The sequence below is a fragment of the Plecotus auritus genome (assembly GCF_963455305.1).
Source record: "Plecotus auritus genome assembly, chromosome: 2".
In the NCBI taxonomy this organism is placed as follows: domain Eukaryota; kingdom Metazoa; phylum Chordata; class Mammalia; order Chiroptera; family Vespertilionidae; genus Plecotus; species Plecotus auritus.
The window spans coordinates 108,411,929-108,429,317 of record NC_137771.1 but is presented as its reverse complement, the minus strand read 5'-3'; the positions used below and the strand labels follow the sequence as shown (position 1 = coordinate 108,429,317).

The 17,389-nt window shown below is 42.8% G+C and overlaps 2 pseudogenes across 2 annotated transcripts; both read left to right on the top strand.

Annotated features, from left to right (window-relative positions):
• Positions 1 to 3,551: 3,551 nt before the first annotated feature.
• LOC308241172 (protein SPT2 homolog) lies at positions 3,552 to 11,450 on the top strand (annotated as a pseudogene). Its single transcript has 2 exons — positions 3,552 to 4,062; positions 10,691 to 11,450. The product of its transcript is annotated as a protein SPT2 homolog (transcript).
• Positions 11,451 to 11,540: 90 nt separating this feature from the next.
• Positions 11,541 to 12,095, top strand: LOC308241171 (protein SPT2 homolog; annotated as a pseudogene). The gene has a single exon. The product of its transcript is annotated as a protein SPT2 homolog (transcript).
• The last annotated feature ends 5,294 nt before the right edge of the window (positions 12,096 to 17,389 follow it).

Below are 17,389 nucleotides of genomic sequence, written 5' to 3'. Positions count from 1 at the left end.
TCTAACTTGAATTGTGATGTATTTTTGGGGTTAGAAGTGTATTTGACAACTTTTAAATATAAGGAGTTTCTAGGTACTTCATTTCCTGATTTCTGGATTAACTACAATGACAACAAGAAACATATTGTATATAATTTCAATTCTTTGAAGTTAGTTGAAACCTGCTTCATAGTCCAGCAGGTTCACTTGAAAAATAATTGAAATGCTCCTCCACTGCCATCTTGTGTGCATCTTGGGAGTAACACCTCAGTGCAGGTCAGCAGGACAAGGGGGTGGCTATAGTGGAACATCTCTAAGTGCTGAATGAAATGCTATTTAGGAGTGTATTTAAGAACTTGTAAAACTAAGAACTTTCCTATCATCAACCAATCAACAAACAACAAGTGCTGGCAAGGATGTGGAGAAAAAAGAACCTTCGTGCACTGTTGGTGGGAATGCAGACTGGTGCAGCCACTGTGGAAAACAATATAGAATTTCCTATAAAACTTAAATATGAAACTCCCATTTGACCCAGCAATCCCACTTCTAGGACTATATCCCAAGAAATCAGAAACACCAATCAGAAAAATTATATGCACCCCTGTGTTCACAACAGCACTATTTACAATAGCTAAGATTTGGAAACAGCCTAAGAGCCCATCAACAGATGAGTGGATTAGAAAACTATGGTACATTTACAAAATGGAATACTATGTAGCTGTAAAAAAGAAAGAACTCTTACCATTCACAATAGCATGAATGGACCTAGAGAGCATTATGCTGAGTGAAATAAGCCAGTCAGAGAAAGATAAATATCACATGATCTCACTTATTTGTGGAATATAATGAACAAAGTAAACTGATGAACAAAAATAAATCCAGAGACTTAGAAGAATCAAACAGACCGTCCAACCTCAGAGGGAAGGCAGGGGAGGGTGAGGGGAAGGGGAGAGATCAACCAAAGGACTTGTATGCATGTGCAACTTGGGAATAATACCTTAGTGCCTTTCAGCAGGAAAGGTTGTTGGGTACAGTGGGTTATCTGATTGTTGAATGCAGTTTGCTGCTCAGGTTGTTGAAGTGCTTTACATCCTTACTGAAGTCTTTGTGTGAGACTATTGGTTCTGAAAGAGGTATGCTCTGTCTCTGAATGAGAGAGGTGTGTTAAACTTATTATGATTATAAATGTATCTAGTTTCCCTTGTAGCTCTCCTCTATGTACTTTGATTTCATGTTATGAAGTGCTTGTGAATTTGGATATTCCTGGTAAATGAAATTATTGATATGAAGTGCTCTTTATTTATAGTAAAGCTTTTCGCCTTCAAGTCTCCTGTGTTATCATATACTTTTTATTTGGTTTATGTTTGCTTAATATTTTTTTCCATTCTTTCACTTTTGATATCTTTGTACCCTTAGGTTTTCGGTAGCTTTCAGTTTTTATGTTAGTTATGAGTAAAATGAGTTAATTTTTGGTTCAATATTTTTCCCCATTCAGTTGTTCCAACACTCTTTGCTATATAATGCAGGGGTGGGCAAACTTTTTGACTCGAGGGCCACAATGGGTTCTTAAACTGGACCAGAGGGCCGGAACAAAAGCATGGATGGAGTGTTTGTGTGAACTAATATAAATTCAAAGTAAAGGAGAGGAGGGGAGAGCAAGAGAACCCTCCACTCTTTCGGCTCCGCGGGCCGGATAGAACAGCCGAACGGGCTGGATCCGGCCCGCGGGCCGTAGTTTGCCCACGGCTGATATAATGCATATTTTCCCACTGATCTAAGGAGATATTTTTATTTTACCAAATTTCCATATGTATTTGAGTCTATTACTGGACTTTGTTTTCTGTTCCATCAGTTTATCTATTCACAGGACATTATCCAAGTTTATTAATTACTGTAGCTTTATAACACAACTAGAGGCCTGATGCATGAAGATTCATGCAAGAATGGGCCTTCCTTACCCTGGCTGCCAGCACTGCCTTCGCTCTTGAGCCACCTTTTCTCTCTAGCCTGGAGCTGCCTTTCTACCTTGCTATGCTGCCCAGAGGCCTGGAGTGGCTGGGGCAGTGCAGAACACCTGCATCATCGCCATGGCAATGATGTAAGTGTCCCGCCCCACCCCCGGCTTCTCGGCGCCTACATATTATCCCGCCATCTTTGTTGGGTTAATTTGCATACTCACTCCTGATTGGCTGGTGTGCATCACAAAGGTATGGTCAATTTGCATCTTTCTCTTTTATTAGTGTAGATACATTATTTTATCTGTTTGGGTAGCTTTTATTCATTCATTTTTTCAGAATTTTATTTAAAAAATATTTTTATTAATTTCAGAGAGGAAAAGAGAGGGAGACAGAGAAACATCAATGATGAGAGAGAATCATTGATCAGCTGTCTCCTGCATGCTCCCCACTAGGGAGATCAAGCCTGCAATTAGGACATGTGACCTGACCTGGAATCAAACTGTAACCTCCTTATTCATGGGTCAACCACTAAGCCATGCTGGCCAGGCCAGAATTTTCTTTTACATTTTTCATTTTAACATGTGAACTTAAATGAGCTTGTTTTGGTCTTAAAAACCTTGCTGATATTTTAATCAAATTATAATAAATTTATAATCAACATTGGGAGATTGACATCATTATGGTTTGTTGTTGTTGGCTTTTTTTACCCAAGAATACGAAGTTACTGTCCAGTTGTTCAAGTGTCAGTTATTGGGTAACATTTAAAATTTTTATTTATACAGATTGTGCACATTTTTGTTAAGATCATTCCTAGGCATCTTATGTTTTGTTGCCATTGTACATTTTCTTTGATTATATATTTCATGTACTGTTTTAAAGGATATGTATTTATATGCATGTTATCTCTCTCTTTCTCTCTGAAATAAATTTAAAAATATGAAATAAGATTATTGATTGTTAGCAAAAAAATCAATATGAACTTTTGTTTCTTCACCATATAAGCAAGTATTCAGACATTTTGGGAGTACATGTCTATCACCATTTCCTGAACAAAGATTTTAAAAAATATATGGTAATACTGATTTTCAGAGAGAGAAGAAGGGAAAGGTAGAGAGAGACTGAAACATTGATGAGATAGAGATATCACTTCAATCGGCAGCCTCCTGCGTGCCCCCTTCTGGGGATTGAACCCACAACCCTGGCATGTGCCCTGACCAGGAATCGAACCAGCAACCTCTTGGTGCCTGAGAGAATACTCAATCCACTGAGCCACACCAGCCAGGCTGAACTGAGATTTAACAATTAAACTAAAGTAACTTATTCTCAACTGAATGATTATGTCAATGAATACGGAACAACCTACTAATTTATCTTGTGGATGTAAAACTTTTATTTAAAGTTTCAAAGGTGGGAGCGCAGCATCGGACTTCTAAGGGTATAAGCTGCTTGAGGAAGGGGGCAGGCAGACCGCCTTGGACAGTGCTGAAATTGATCATGCTGAGTAGAGGTAGGAAAGAGGCGGCCAGCCAGTTCATTTGGCTGCAGATGGCCACTGAGTAAGATGCGCTTTCATCCCTCTCTGAGAGCTGGCCCATTTTATCCAGTTCGGTCAACATGGATTTCAGGGAAATTCTCATGATAGCTTCTAAAGGACAAGGAACCAACAGCATGCCATAAAGGTATAGTTTTGCAGTGGGTCCTCCCAAAAAAAGACACCAAAGTTAAGGGTGTCCAATCAGCAGCATACAAGCTTTACTCAGAAGAAAAGTGGAGGAGCTTGGACAAAAAGCCTTAGAGAAAAGAAAGAAGAACTAGTGAAAAAGTGAATTGAGCTAAAACATGAGAAGAAAGCAAGAGCTATGGCCAAGAGGACAAAGGACAATTTCCATGGTTAAATGGGATTCCTGTTGAGGAAAAGTCAAAGAAAAGACAGGCAATGGAAAGCCACTAGTCCGGGAACAGACCAAGAGTATGAAATGGAAGAATTCTTAGAATACAATCAAGCAGCATCAGAGCAAGAACCTCCTCCCAAAGTTGAAAGTAAACCAAAGGTCCCTCTTAAAAGTGCCCCACCATCATGAACTTCACTGACCTACTCAGGCTGGCTGAGAAAAAGCAATATGATGTGAGAGTCCATGTCTCGCATGGTTCTGGGTTTGGGATCTGGAGATGGGCTATGGGCAAATGATGAGACAATACAAGAAATAATAACTTGGAAATAATGAGGGCCTGGCATGGGCAAGGACTTCACTGGTGCCCAGGCCCTGACAGCCTTTTATTCAATTTTAGATACACATATTGCCCTTAGGCAGGCAATTCTGGTAACAGACAGACTATCTTAAAGGTCAGTAAATATTAGTAAAGATTTACTTTGAGACTATTTGGTCAGGAAATTGCTTGAGCCACCATTGTCTCAACTAAACAATCAGTGCATAGCTTTGGCCCTTGCCAGAGCTCAAGGTTCACAAGCCTTCTACATTACTTGTTTACACTTTTCTGATAGGGAAGGCATGTTGTAATGTTGAAATTGAGATCCAACAAATCCTCCTCCATGCCATGAAATGGAGTGATTAGCTTCAACTTATAGATAGGATGCATTCCCCTTCCATTTTAGGGTGCGATTGTTACTATATGCAAACCCATAGGGGCTCCAATACACAAAGGAAAAACTGTTATTAAGTTTCTGCTGGTGGGGTGGTCACTATAACAGTCTTGCCAATTAATTTCTTCCTCGGTGGGGTGCCATTCTTAAGACTTTTTACATAACGGCTTAGTGTGTGTGGGGGGGTGTCTTAGTAAAGTTACATTTTCTGCACCTCTCCCCAGAGCAAGTAGTGATAGTAGATATATTTGGGCTTTTGCTTCCTCCTCCTTTGGTGTCCATGTTAGCCAGGAGCCTCTTTTTAATTTTACACACAAAGGAGCTGTGGTTTGGTTCTGTGTCATACAAAAGGGAAGCTAGGTGGTGATACCCATGTAATTATACTTTGCCCATATACTTCCTTGCCCCACCCGTGGTCCTCCTGGGTGACCAAGGTGTTTGGTGTTATTGGTGACTACATTAGGAGGGGGATCAGCCCACAGAAGGTGTCTTAGCCATGGAGGGTCAGGAACATAAGTCCAAAATACTTCCCTATTTGCCCCAGTAACATTACCGCACAGCTGATGACTGCTAACAGGCTAAGAAAGACGTTCTCAGGCGTTCTTGGGGTTCTGGTCTCCTCACAAATTCTCTCAGCTTTCTGGACCATCTTCTTCACCATCCCTCAGGTGACCTCTGGGCTATTTGTCTCGTCCTCCTCCCATTCCTTATCTTCAGTGGGTTGCTTGTGGCTGCTGCTATCTGCAGCTGCGTTAGTCGATTGTCTGCAGCTGTAAGGCGTGGCTCCAGGTGCAAGGTCCTCATTAACCTGGCCAGAACCTCCATTGTTGAAGTTTAATACTTCTTGTGGGAATCCACATGGGCTTCGAGAAATTTTCAGGAAATATACAAGCGTAGCCTTGACCAAATGTTAACAGGGGGTTGGGGCCCTTCCATAAACCACACTCGGGATCTTTCCATTTAACCAGACCATTTTCCTTTGGCTTATTCTTACACCAGTTTATTCCCATGGGTGTCTTGCCATCAGCATCACAAGTGAAAAAATTTAAAGTAATTAAGGCTTAGTGTAGGCGATTTCTCCATATTCCCCCTTTTCTGTATTTCAAGTTGAGATTTTAGCCTATGATGCTGGCGTTCTATAATTGCCTGTCCCTGCGAGTTTTATGGTATTCATGTAATGTGCTGAATTTTCCACTTTTTACAAAATTGCTGGAAATGACAGGTTGTGTAAGCTGGTCCATTGTCAGTTTTAATGATTTTTGGAATTGCCATGACAGCAAAAGCAGCTAGGCAATGATTAATAACCTGTTTTGCCGTTTCCCCAGTAGATGCAGTAGACCATAGGCCCTTTGAAAAGGTATATAGAGAGACATGCAATGCCCCAAGGTGTCCAAAAGGAGTATAATGTGTTACATCCATTTGCCAGATATGTTCCCTTATCAATTCTCAAGGGTTAATTCTTGTATTAGGCCCTTGAGGCAGATGTAACATGCAAGTGGGACATTCTCTGATAATCTGTTTTGCCTGCTGTCAAGTAATCGAGAATTGCTTGGACAACATTTTGGCAGGCTGATGAGATTCTGAGGCCTGTTTTAACAAAGCAACCAATTGATCAGCATGTGCATTTCCTTTTGTTAGCCGGCCAGGTAATACACTGTGAGCCCTGATGTGAGTGTACAATCTGCTGAACTTGTTTAAATAGTAAAAAATAAACTTTGGTTACTGAGCCATTTTAACCGAGCAGTTTCAATTCTATTCACTAAGCCCACAGCATAAGAAGAGTGAGAGATAATATTAAGAAGCTCTTGGAAATCCTGCAATGCAGCCTTAATAGCCTCTAATTCAATTCTTTCTACAGAAGTATGACTGGTCAGTATGACTCGGTCTGAATTCATTGTATGATAGGCAGCTTTACCATTCGATAATCCATCAGTAAAAACAGTTAATGCTCCAGGAATAGTTTCCTGCCTAGTATTTTTTGGTATAATATAAAAATTGTAGTAATTTTTCTTTTAATAGGTGACAACTAAGTTCCCCTGAATATCCACTTAGTCCAATTTGCCAATTCAAATCAGTTTGAAATAATATTTCTAATTGCTTCCCAGTGAGGGGAAGGTAAATGCATTGGGGTTCTTCTCCTCTAAGCTACCTGCAGCGCTTTCTAAGTTGAGGTATCAACTGAGCCATAAGTTCTATATATGTAACCGCCGTTTTAGAGAATTGATGCCCTAGGTGGACCCATTCAATAATAGCAGGAGAGTTTTTTGGAAGATGACTCCAGTGGGACTATTTGCAGCAGGGTTAATCTGTCCCAATAAAGACAATTCAGGCTCTACCCATGCTACTTGGGCTGAGGAGATTGCCTGCTCAATTCTTAGCAACTCCTTCCTAGCTTCATCTGTTAATGTTCAGGATGAGGAAAGATTAGAGTCACCCCTAAGTATATTAAATAAATTTGCCATTTCTCCTGTAGAGATTTTCAGATAAGGTCTTAACCAGTTAATGTCCCCTAATATTTTTGAGTCAGTTAAAGTTTTAAGGCAATCTTATTTCCACCTTTTGAGGCCTAATATGTTGGTTTTCAATTATGGTTCCCAGATATTTGAAAGGCATTTCTTTCTGTACCTTTTCTGGAGCAATTTTTACATTGACAAAGTCTGCTCTTCCCATGGACTTGCTAAGAGCAAGTCATCCTTGTAATGAATAATGTAACATCGGGAATATTTGCCCCTTAAAGGCTGAACAGCTTGAGCTACATATTTTTGACACTAGGTGGGGCCATTGGCCATTCCTTGAGGCAAAACTTTCCATTGATATCTTTTCATGGGTTTTATATTATTAATAGCTGGCACTGAAAATACAAATCTCTGTTTATCTTGAGGTTCCAAGGGAATGGTGAAGAAACAATCCTTAAGATTTACTACTATAAGAGACCAATCTAGAGGAATTTGCAAAGGCGCTGGGAGTCCAGGCTGTAAAACTTCCATGGTATGCATAGTAGTGTTAACTGCTCTAAGATCATGTAACAATTGCCATTTTCCTGCGGCCTTCTTAGGTATAGTAAGTATAGGTGTATTTTGAGGACTATTGGAAGGCTCTACGCTCTATTTGTTCCTGTATTAATTCATGAATTGACCTAATTTCTCCTTGGTTAATGGCCACTGATCCACCCATATAGGTCTATCTTCTTTCCATTGTATAGGATCTGCATGAGGGTGAGGAGATTGAGCAGTGACCACTCCTCAAAAGGTTGACATCCTAATCCTCGTATTCCTGGGTTTCCTTTGGCTTAGATGGGCTCTTTAATTCCCTGATTATTTTTTCCTAAGCTTTGACCAGTCTGATATCCCATCTGAGTTATTAACTGCTGTCCTTTGCCGGTAATAATACAAGCTTGTAAAACTTCTAAAACATCCCGGCCCCTTAAGTTGACTGCAATCCCAGAGACTATGTAAGGCTGAAACCATCCTATCTGTCCTTCTTCATCTTGCCACCTTAACACTGCAGCACTGCATTGTGTATTATCAGGAACTCTGACTCCCATGATAGAGCTTATAGCTTCTACCATGGACCAACTTAGAGGCCAGAATTCTTTGCTGATAATGCTGACATCCACTCCAGTGTCTATTAAACCTTTAAACCATTTTCTCTCTATTCTTAAATTAATCATAGGATGGGTTTTGCTAATTTCATCTATCCAATACATATCTGAGCTTCCAAATCCTTGTGTTCCTCTTTTCCTATTTATAGCTTCGCCTTGCTGAATAAAAGGTAGAAGTAGTATCTGAGCAATTCTTTGTCCTGAAGTAATTTGCATAATATGATTACATTCTAATATGACCTTAATTTCTCCCTCATGGACTGAATCTATGACTCCAGGCAGAACAGTTAGTCCTTTCAGAGTTTTTCCACTTCTCCCTAAGATTAATCCTAAAGTTCTTGGTGGCACAGGTCCTCAGATTCCTGTGGGAACAGCTTGCCGAGCCATATCGGTGTCAAAGTGACCACTATAGTACTGTTAAGAACTAGGCCTGCGCTCCCTGGAGTGGCTCAGATGAGGGAGTCCACTGTGAGCCTTGCAGGGCAAATTTCCCCTATTGCTGACGGGGCTGGGTGGCCGTTTCCCTGTGGTTGGCCATTCCCTATGTCTTGATCTAATGGCTGCCCATTTTTATGAAATTTCAATCTATATTAACCAACCCAATGGTTTCCCTTCTGACTTCTAGGACACAGAGAGGTTTAATCTGTGTTGATTGAATTGGGAGGCAGAATGCTCATGCCTTTCCCTAGATCGCCACCTTGTGTCCTTCTTGGTTGCTTACATTCTTTTTTAAAATGTCCTGTTCTTCCACAATTATAACCTTTTATTCCCCAGTGTTACAGCGGCAGCGAGTAAGTTTGCTTGAAAAGTGCCTGACCCCACATTCTGACATGCTCGGATCATTTCTGTAATGGTACTATTTTTTCTCAGAGGCGTCAGGCATTTCTTACAATCAGCATTAGCATTTTCATAAGCTAATTGCTGAATTAAAATGTCTCCTGCTGTTTCATGTTGAATCTGTCATCTCACTGCTTGAGTGAGGCAAGCCATAAAGTCAGAAAATGACTCTGTGGGCCCCTGCATACATTTACTAAAAGCTCCCTCAGGGTCCCCTTTTGATGGTAAAGCCCACCAAGCTCTTCTTCCACAAAGTCTAATTTGCTTGTATGCCTGTTGCACATAATTTGGCTGATTTTGCATGTCATTATATTGTCCCAGGCTGTCAGCATTTCATAAGTTATTTGAGCATTCAGCCCGCAGTTTGCATGGGCTTGCTCCTGACATTTCTCAAAAAATTCTCCCTTCCATAGTAAATAATCTCCTCCGTGAGCCAGAGAATGCCAATCATAAGGAGCTAAGAATGCTTCAGAAATATTAGTTATAATTTCTCCGGTAAAAGAGCTATAGGACCATTCTGGACTATGCTTTCACGCAAGGCCTTTATCATTTTAAAGTCAAAATTTTCATGCTGTCTTATTATATGATTCAGGAGCTGTGGGTCAGCTACTTGTATAATAGGAAAAGCAAGTTGGTCCTCCACCGTCATGTCCTTTAATCCTTCTTGGATAGCTCTTTGCATAGGTTATTCTATTAATGCTGAATTAAATGTTTCAGGATTAGGACATGGAGGTGAAGGGGGCCATGAAGGCCATTCCTCCAATTTTTCTTTTTGCTCCTTTTTAGGAGAGGAAGGTGCAAAGGGAGGGGGTTTATCTTCTTTTATTTCTCTGGAAGGCTCTAGCAAATGCAATACCATGTTCCATAAGGAAAAACAATTTAGAGACAAATTTTTCCCCTGCTGCTGAGGTTTTTTCAAGTTCTGACTAACTCTTTCCCAACATTCAACATCTAATGTACCTTCTTCAGGAAACCAGGGATTATGTTCTATAACAACATGCAAAAACTGTAAGAGAATACCTTCTGACACTTTATCCTTAAGCATGCAAACCAAAAGTCTACAATAAAGCTTCTCCCCTTTTGAAAAATTCTGCCCCATTAGCCTGGCTAAGAAAAGATGTTCCCACCCTACTTACAGATCTCGACTTTCGCAGCTGGCTGTGGGCTTTGCACGCGGCGAATTTCCCCACCTATCCGGTGAATTCTTTTTCCCCACCTTGCTGGTGAAACTTTGTTTTTCTGCTTCAGGCAAATCTTCTCCAGACATCCATCATTTGAGGTGCCAGATGTGAGAGTCCACGTCCCGCATGGCTCAGGGTTCGGGATCTGGAGAGGGGCCATGGTCAAATGATGAGACAAGACAAGAAATAATTATTTGGAAATAATGGGGGACCAGGCGGAGAGTCCAATGCAAGGGCAAGGACTTCACTGGTGCCCAGGCCCTGACAGCCTTTTATTCAATTTTAGATGCGCATATTGCCCCTAGGCAGGCAATTCTGGTAACAGAAAGACTATCTTAAAGGTCAGTAAATATTAGTAAAGATTTACTTTGAGACTATTTGGTCAGGAAATTGCTTGAGCCACCATTGTCTGAACTAAACAATCAGTGCATAGCTTTGGCCCTTGCCAGAGCTCAAGGTTCATGAGCCTTCTGCATTCCTTGTTTACACTTTTCTGATAGGGGAGACAATGGCTAGCTTCCAACAGTATGGATCAGTGGAAATCAAGGTAGTGGAAAAAAAAACACAGAAAAGTGGCCTATGATTGCACAAGAACTTAGGGAGTGAAAACTTCTTGAATGAAGACATATGAAAAAGAAGTCTGAAGCAGATGCAGGACTACCTCTGACCAAAATGGTGCCCTCTCATACAGAAAGTATGGGCACAAAACCTAGCAGAGTTTCCAGGGACAAGCAACCTTCTCTCAAAGGTACTCCCCTTCCTCATGCTGAGAAGAAATCCTGACCCTGCACAGATAATAAGAAACATTTAGGTTTGTTTTCATCCAAATCCATGCCAGGAGAGAGGACCAAAGTAGGATCTAGCAACTGTTCCCAAGCCTCACTTCAGAAGGACCATGACAGCCCTGTTTTCAATGGGGCTGGAAAGACCCACTTGAGCACCTTTTCACCAAGTGTTTCAAAGACTTCAGCTAAAGGGAGTCAGAAATCTGTTATTGAGCACACAGCCAAAAATTTCCTCTCCATCCTATCCATTCCAGACCTGGACCTGTGGTCTCCCCACAGAAGGCTAAGAGTCCAAGTGTCAGGCAGTCAGGCAGCGGCTCCAGCCTAGCTCCTGGGCAGCCCATCACAGGGAGTCTTTAGCCTATGGTTAGTTCTGGCTCCGTGCCCAGGCACCAGAATGGCAGCTCCAGCTCAGGACCTGAGCAATCAATCAGTGGGACCAAGAGACCAGCCAGTGACTTAAATCCTCCTGGAATAACAGTCAGCAGCACAGGTGGCTTTGGATGACCCATCAGTGACCCAGGTAGTTCTAGGAAGTCAGTGGTCAGTTCTGGTGACTCTGGGTGGCCTGTGCACAATCCACATAACCGATGACCAATGAGTGGCTCAGTGCCCCCCAGGCGATCAGTCAGTGGCTCTGGGCGATCAGTAGGTGGCACAGTTTCAGCTGGACAGACTGTCAGCAGTTTAGGCCCTAGAAGACCAGTGATTGGCTTGGGACCTGGGTGAATAGTTAGTAGCTTAGATCCCCCCATAAGCCCAAATGCACTTTTGTCTCAGAAACAATATTTTCTAAGAATATCATTACCTGGCCCACCAATGGACAGATGAATGGAATGAAGCCTTCTTTAGCTGGCTACAGATCTGCCCAACATTCTCAAGGGTTTCCCTTCCCTGGTGGTTACAAAAGACAGTGAAAATATGAAGAGGATGAAGATGAGAACTATGACTCCAAAATGGAATATTTTATCAAAGATGAAGGAGAATCTCAGGAAGAAATATCTAAGCACATTCTTTGGCTATGACCAAAGAAAAATACAAAGATGAAGAAGCAAAGAGTTAAAACCAGGTATGCAAGAGGACTTAGAGGGAATGAGATGGGAGGAAGAAGCAACAAAATGCGAAGAGGTCAAGAAGCTGAAAAGACGTTAGCTGCTGCTTTTATTTATTTTTGTGAAACACTGGAGACACTCTACTGGAAAGAAGTCCTGCCTTTGGACTGAAGAAGGCCATTATCATTTTAGATTTACTAGTGGCCCAGTGCACGAAATTCGTGCACAGGGGTTGGGGGAAGGTGTCCCTCAGCCCGGCCTGCACTCTCTCCAATCTGGGACACCTTGGGGGATGTGTGGGATTGGGCCTACACCGGCAGTTTGACGTCCCTCTCACAATCCAGGACTGCTGGCTCATAACCACTTGCCTGCCTGCCTGCCTGATTGGCCCTAACCACTTCTCTGCTGGCCTGATTGACACCTAACTGCTGCCCTGCTGGCTTGATTGCCCCCAACTGCCCTCCCCTGCCACAACATGCCTTCTCCGCCAGGACCCACCTCCTATGCATGAGGCGGAGGAGATGCTGGGACCCCCAGGCCTCACCACACGAAGTGGCTGCTGGGCCCTGCCTCCTCTGTGCACTTGGCCATCTTGTGGCAGCCATCTTGTGGCAACATCATGTGCAAGGGCAACCTAGGCTTTTATTAGTATAGATACTTGGATCCTCAAGGACAAGGAATGGATACTATACACTGAGTGGCCAGATAATTATAATATCTGAATGCATAATTATCTGGCCACTCAGTATATATATATCCTATCTAATAAAAGAGTAATACGCAAATTGACCACACATCCACCACACCCACAAGCCACGCCCACCACCCAATCAGGAGCAAGTATGCAAATTAACCCAACCAAGATGGATATGGCCATGGAGAGAGCAGGAGGCTTGGGTTTCCCCTGCAATAGAGTAAGCCAAGCTTTCAGCCTGCCCTGGCTGGCCCAGGCCTCTGCTCAAGGCTACAAAGTTTCAATTATAGAAGATAAACAAATCCCAACAAAAATGGCAGCAGCCACGGAGCTGGAGAGAGCAGGAGGCTTGAGTTGCCCCCGGCGATGGAGGAAGCCAAGTTTCCGCAGCCCTGGCCTGCCTTGGCCTCCACTCAAGGCTGCAAAGTTTCAATCATAGAAGATAAATAAATCCCAACAAAAGTGGCGGCGGCCACGGAGCAAGCAGGAGGCTTGGCTCCACTCAAGGCAACAAAGTTTCAATTATAGAAGACAAATAAATCCCAGATACCAGTTCGTCCACTGGGGTCTCCGGGAGGCGTGGCCAATCTGCAAACCACCACAGGCCCCTCACCCAGACTTCCCCACGCCCCAAGAGAACCCCCACCCTGATCTGGGACACCCTTCAGGGCAACCCAACCGGCCCCCACCCATGCACCAGGCCTCTATCCTATCTAATACTATCTAATACAAGAATAATATGCAAATTGACCGACACTCCAACACACAAGATGGCTGCCCACATGTAGTCCAAGATGATTGCCCCCATGTGGACACAAGATGGCCGCCTCAAGATTGCCAGAAGGGGAACGCAGGTAGGGGTGACCAGGCCAGCAGAGGAGGGAAGTTGAAGGCGAGCGGGTCGGCAGGGAAGGGCAGTTGGGGGGTCCCAGGCCTTTAGGGGAGAGCAATTGGGGGGACCAGGCCTGCAGGGTAGGGCAGTAGGGGTAAACAGGCTGCCAGGGGAGCAGTTAGGCATCAATCAGGCTGACAGGGGAGTGGTTAGTGGGTGATCAGGCTGACAGGCAGAAGCAGTTAGGGGCAATCAGGAAGGTTGGCAGGCGAGCATTTGGGAGCCAGCAGTCCTGGATTGTAAGAGGGATGTCCAAATTCCTGTTTAGGCCCAATCCTACCTGGTAGGATTGGGCCTAAACGGGCAGCCAGACATCCCTCAAGGGGTCCCAGATTATATAGCATAACTTGTTTTTTATATAGCATAACCTGGGATTCCCCCGTGCTAGAATTTAGTGCACCGGGCCTCTAGTATATATATATGTATGTATATGTATATGTATATGTATATGTATATGTATATGTATATATGTGCGTATATATATATATATATACACACATACACACACACACATATATATATTATATATTAAAGGCCCAGTGAGTGCATGAATTTTTACATGGGTGGGGGTCCGGCCAGCCTGGCCAGGGGGAGGGGACATGGGTGGTTGGCCGGCCTGCCTGCTGGTCAAAGGGACAATTTGCGTATTAGCTTTTTATTATATAGGATATACACCAAGTGGGCAGATTATTATGCATTCAGAGATCATAATAATCTGGCCACTCAGTGTATATTTTGAGCATAAAGTATTTTCAAATACTTTCCAGGGTGAAAGCTGTAGTACAGATGACATAATGCCCAGTGAGTGCTCTTAGGAAGTGAACTGCTCACAGGTACCAGCCTCGATCCTAATGAGCTATGCAATCTAATGTGGGGCCCATTCAACAGCCAGCCAATCTTCTTTGGTTCCTTTGCTATTTCAAAAAGGAAAAAATATTGCCTCTTGACTTCCATAATTCTGTTGATGGGTGAGTAGGGCAATAGCCGGCTCCCAATCAAATTTATGTTGTCTTTTTTATGAGGAATCTGACCCTCCCATGAATGTTGTCAGCAATGAAGTGACCTGTTCCAATCTATATATTTGGATTGAGAACTTGAAAATGTAGAGTAGGCTTTATAATTATACTAGAAGCCCGGTGCACGAAATTCATGCACAGGGGGGGAGGGGTGTCCCTCAGGCCAGCCTGCACCCTCTCCAATCTGGGACCCCTCAAGGGATGTCCGACTGCCCGTTTAGACCCAATCCTGGTGTGTTTAAACGGTCAGTCAGACATCCCTCTCACAATCCAGGACTACTGTCTCCCAACTGCTCGCCTGCCTGCCTTCCTGATTGACCCTAACTGCTTCTGCCTGACAACCTGATCACCCCCTAACCACTTCCCTGCCAGCCTGATTGATGTCTAACTGCTCCCCTGCCAGCCTGTTTGCCCCCAACTTTCCTCCTCTGCCGGCATGGTCACCCCTAACTGCCCTCCCCTGCTGGCCTGATCGCCCACAACTGCCCTCCCTTTGCAGACCTGGTCCCTCCCAACTGCCCTCCCCTCCTGGCCATCTTGTGGTGGCCATCTTGTGTCCACATGGGGGCAGGATCTTTGACCACATGGGGGCAGCCATCTTGTATGTTGGAGTGATGGTCAATCTGCATATTACTCTTTTATTAGATAGGATAGAGGCCTGGTGCACGGGTGGGGGCCAGCTGGTTTGCCCTGAAGGGTGTCCCGGATCAGGGTGGGGGTTCTCTTAGGGCATGGGGCGGCCGGGGTGAGGTTTCCTGTGGTGGTTTTCAGGCTGGCCACGCCTCCCGGCGACCCAAGTGGAGGCCCTGGTATCTGGGATTTATTTATCTTCTATAATTGAAACTTTGTAGCCTTGAGCAGAGGCCTGGGCTGGTGAGGGTGTGCAGGAAAGCTTGGCTTCTTCCATTGCTGGGAAAACCCAAGCCTCCTGCTCTCTCTATGGCCAGAGCCATCTTGGTTGTGTTAATTTGCATATTCACTCCTGATTGGATGGTGGGCGTGGCTTTGTGAGTTTAGCGGGGGCTACGGTCAATTTGCATATCACTTATTAGATGGGATGGATGTCATCTCTGACTTTGAAGTAAAAAGTAGAATAAGTTATATTGTATTCTATATTCATGGATTGGAAGCTGAGCATTCTTATTCACTGATTTAGGTGATTAGGCAATTAACAAAAAAATTTCAAGTAAAAAAACAAGTTATGCTATATGGTGTAAGAATATTCTTTTCCAAATTTTCCTTTCAGATTTATTGTAAAATAGACAATGTTACTGTGCTGATTTTTATCTAAAAAGTCATTTTATATTGTAGAAAATATATTTTATTCAAAGATTAGAATTGAAAGAGTAATAGTTTAAAAAATAAGCAAGTGACACGTGACGTTCCCCTTACTCCCCCATTAGAAAGATATTTATTTTGGAATCCAAAGGGCCCTTGTGTCTCTTGATGTTAATGACTTTGTATTTTTATCTTAAAATTCCTTAGCAATTAATGGCAAAAAAAAACCCACAAAAGCTAAATTCATGTGAATCAAGAGAAAATAAATAAATAAATAAACTTTCAAAGAGTACCAAAATTTTGCATTGGATGTACTGATTTTAAGCTCATTGTTAAGAAATAAAAATTGTCTCCCATTCTTTTCTAAAATATTTAGTTGGAAAAAAACTGGTGTAAGAAGAGAACTTTACCAGGAGTTCCTTTTAATTTTTTAAAATTCTTTATTGTTTAAAGTATTACCTATGTCTCCATTTCCCCAATTGGCCTCTCCCTGGTAGCTCCCTCCCCCACAGCACATACTCTCCCTCCCTATTGTCTGTGTCCATTGGTTATGCTTATATGCATACATACAAGTCCTTTGGTTGATCTCTTACCTCACCCTCCCACCCCCCCCCCCCCGCCTTCCTTCTGAGGTTGGATGGTCTGTTCGATGCTTCTAAGTCTCTGGATCTATTTTTGTTCATCAGTTTATGTTGTTCATTATATTTCACAAATGAGTGAGATAATGTGATATTTATCTTTCTCTCCAGGACCATCCATGCTGTTGTGAATGGTAGAAGTTCCTTCCTTTTTACAGCAGTGTAGTATTCCATTGTGTAGATGTACCACAGTTTTTTAATCCACTCATCTGCTAATGGGCACTTAGGCTGTTTCCAAATCTTAGCTATTGTAAATTGTTCTGCTATGAACATAGGGGTGCATATAGTCTTTCTGATTGGTGTTTCTAGTTTCTTGGAATATAGTCCTAGAAGTGGGATCACTGGGTCAAATGGCAGTTCCATTTTTAGTTTTTTGAGGAAACTCCATACTGTTCTCCACCGTGGCTGCACCAGTCTGCATTATCACCAGCAGTGCATGAGGGTTCCTTTTTCTCCACATCCTCGCCAGCACTTGTCGTTTGTTGATTTGTTGATGATAGCCATTCTGACAGGTGTGAGATGGTACCTCATTGTTGTTTTGATTTGAATCTCTCGGATGATTAGTGTCTTTGAGCAGGTTCTCATATGTCTCTTGGCCTTCCTTCTGTCCTCTTATGAAAATTATCTATTTAGATCTGTTGCCCATTTTTTGATTGGGTTGTTGGACTTCCTTTTGTTAATTTGTATGAGTTCCCTGTAAATGTTGGAGATTAAACTCTTATCAATGATAACATTGGCAAATATGTTCTTCCATGCAGTGGGCTTTCTCATTGTTTTCTTGATGATTTCTTGTGCAGAAGCTTTTTATTTTGATGTAGTCCCATTTGTTTATTTTCTCTTTAGTTTCCAGCGGCCTAGGAGCTATATTGGTGAAGA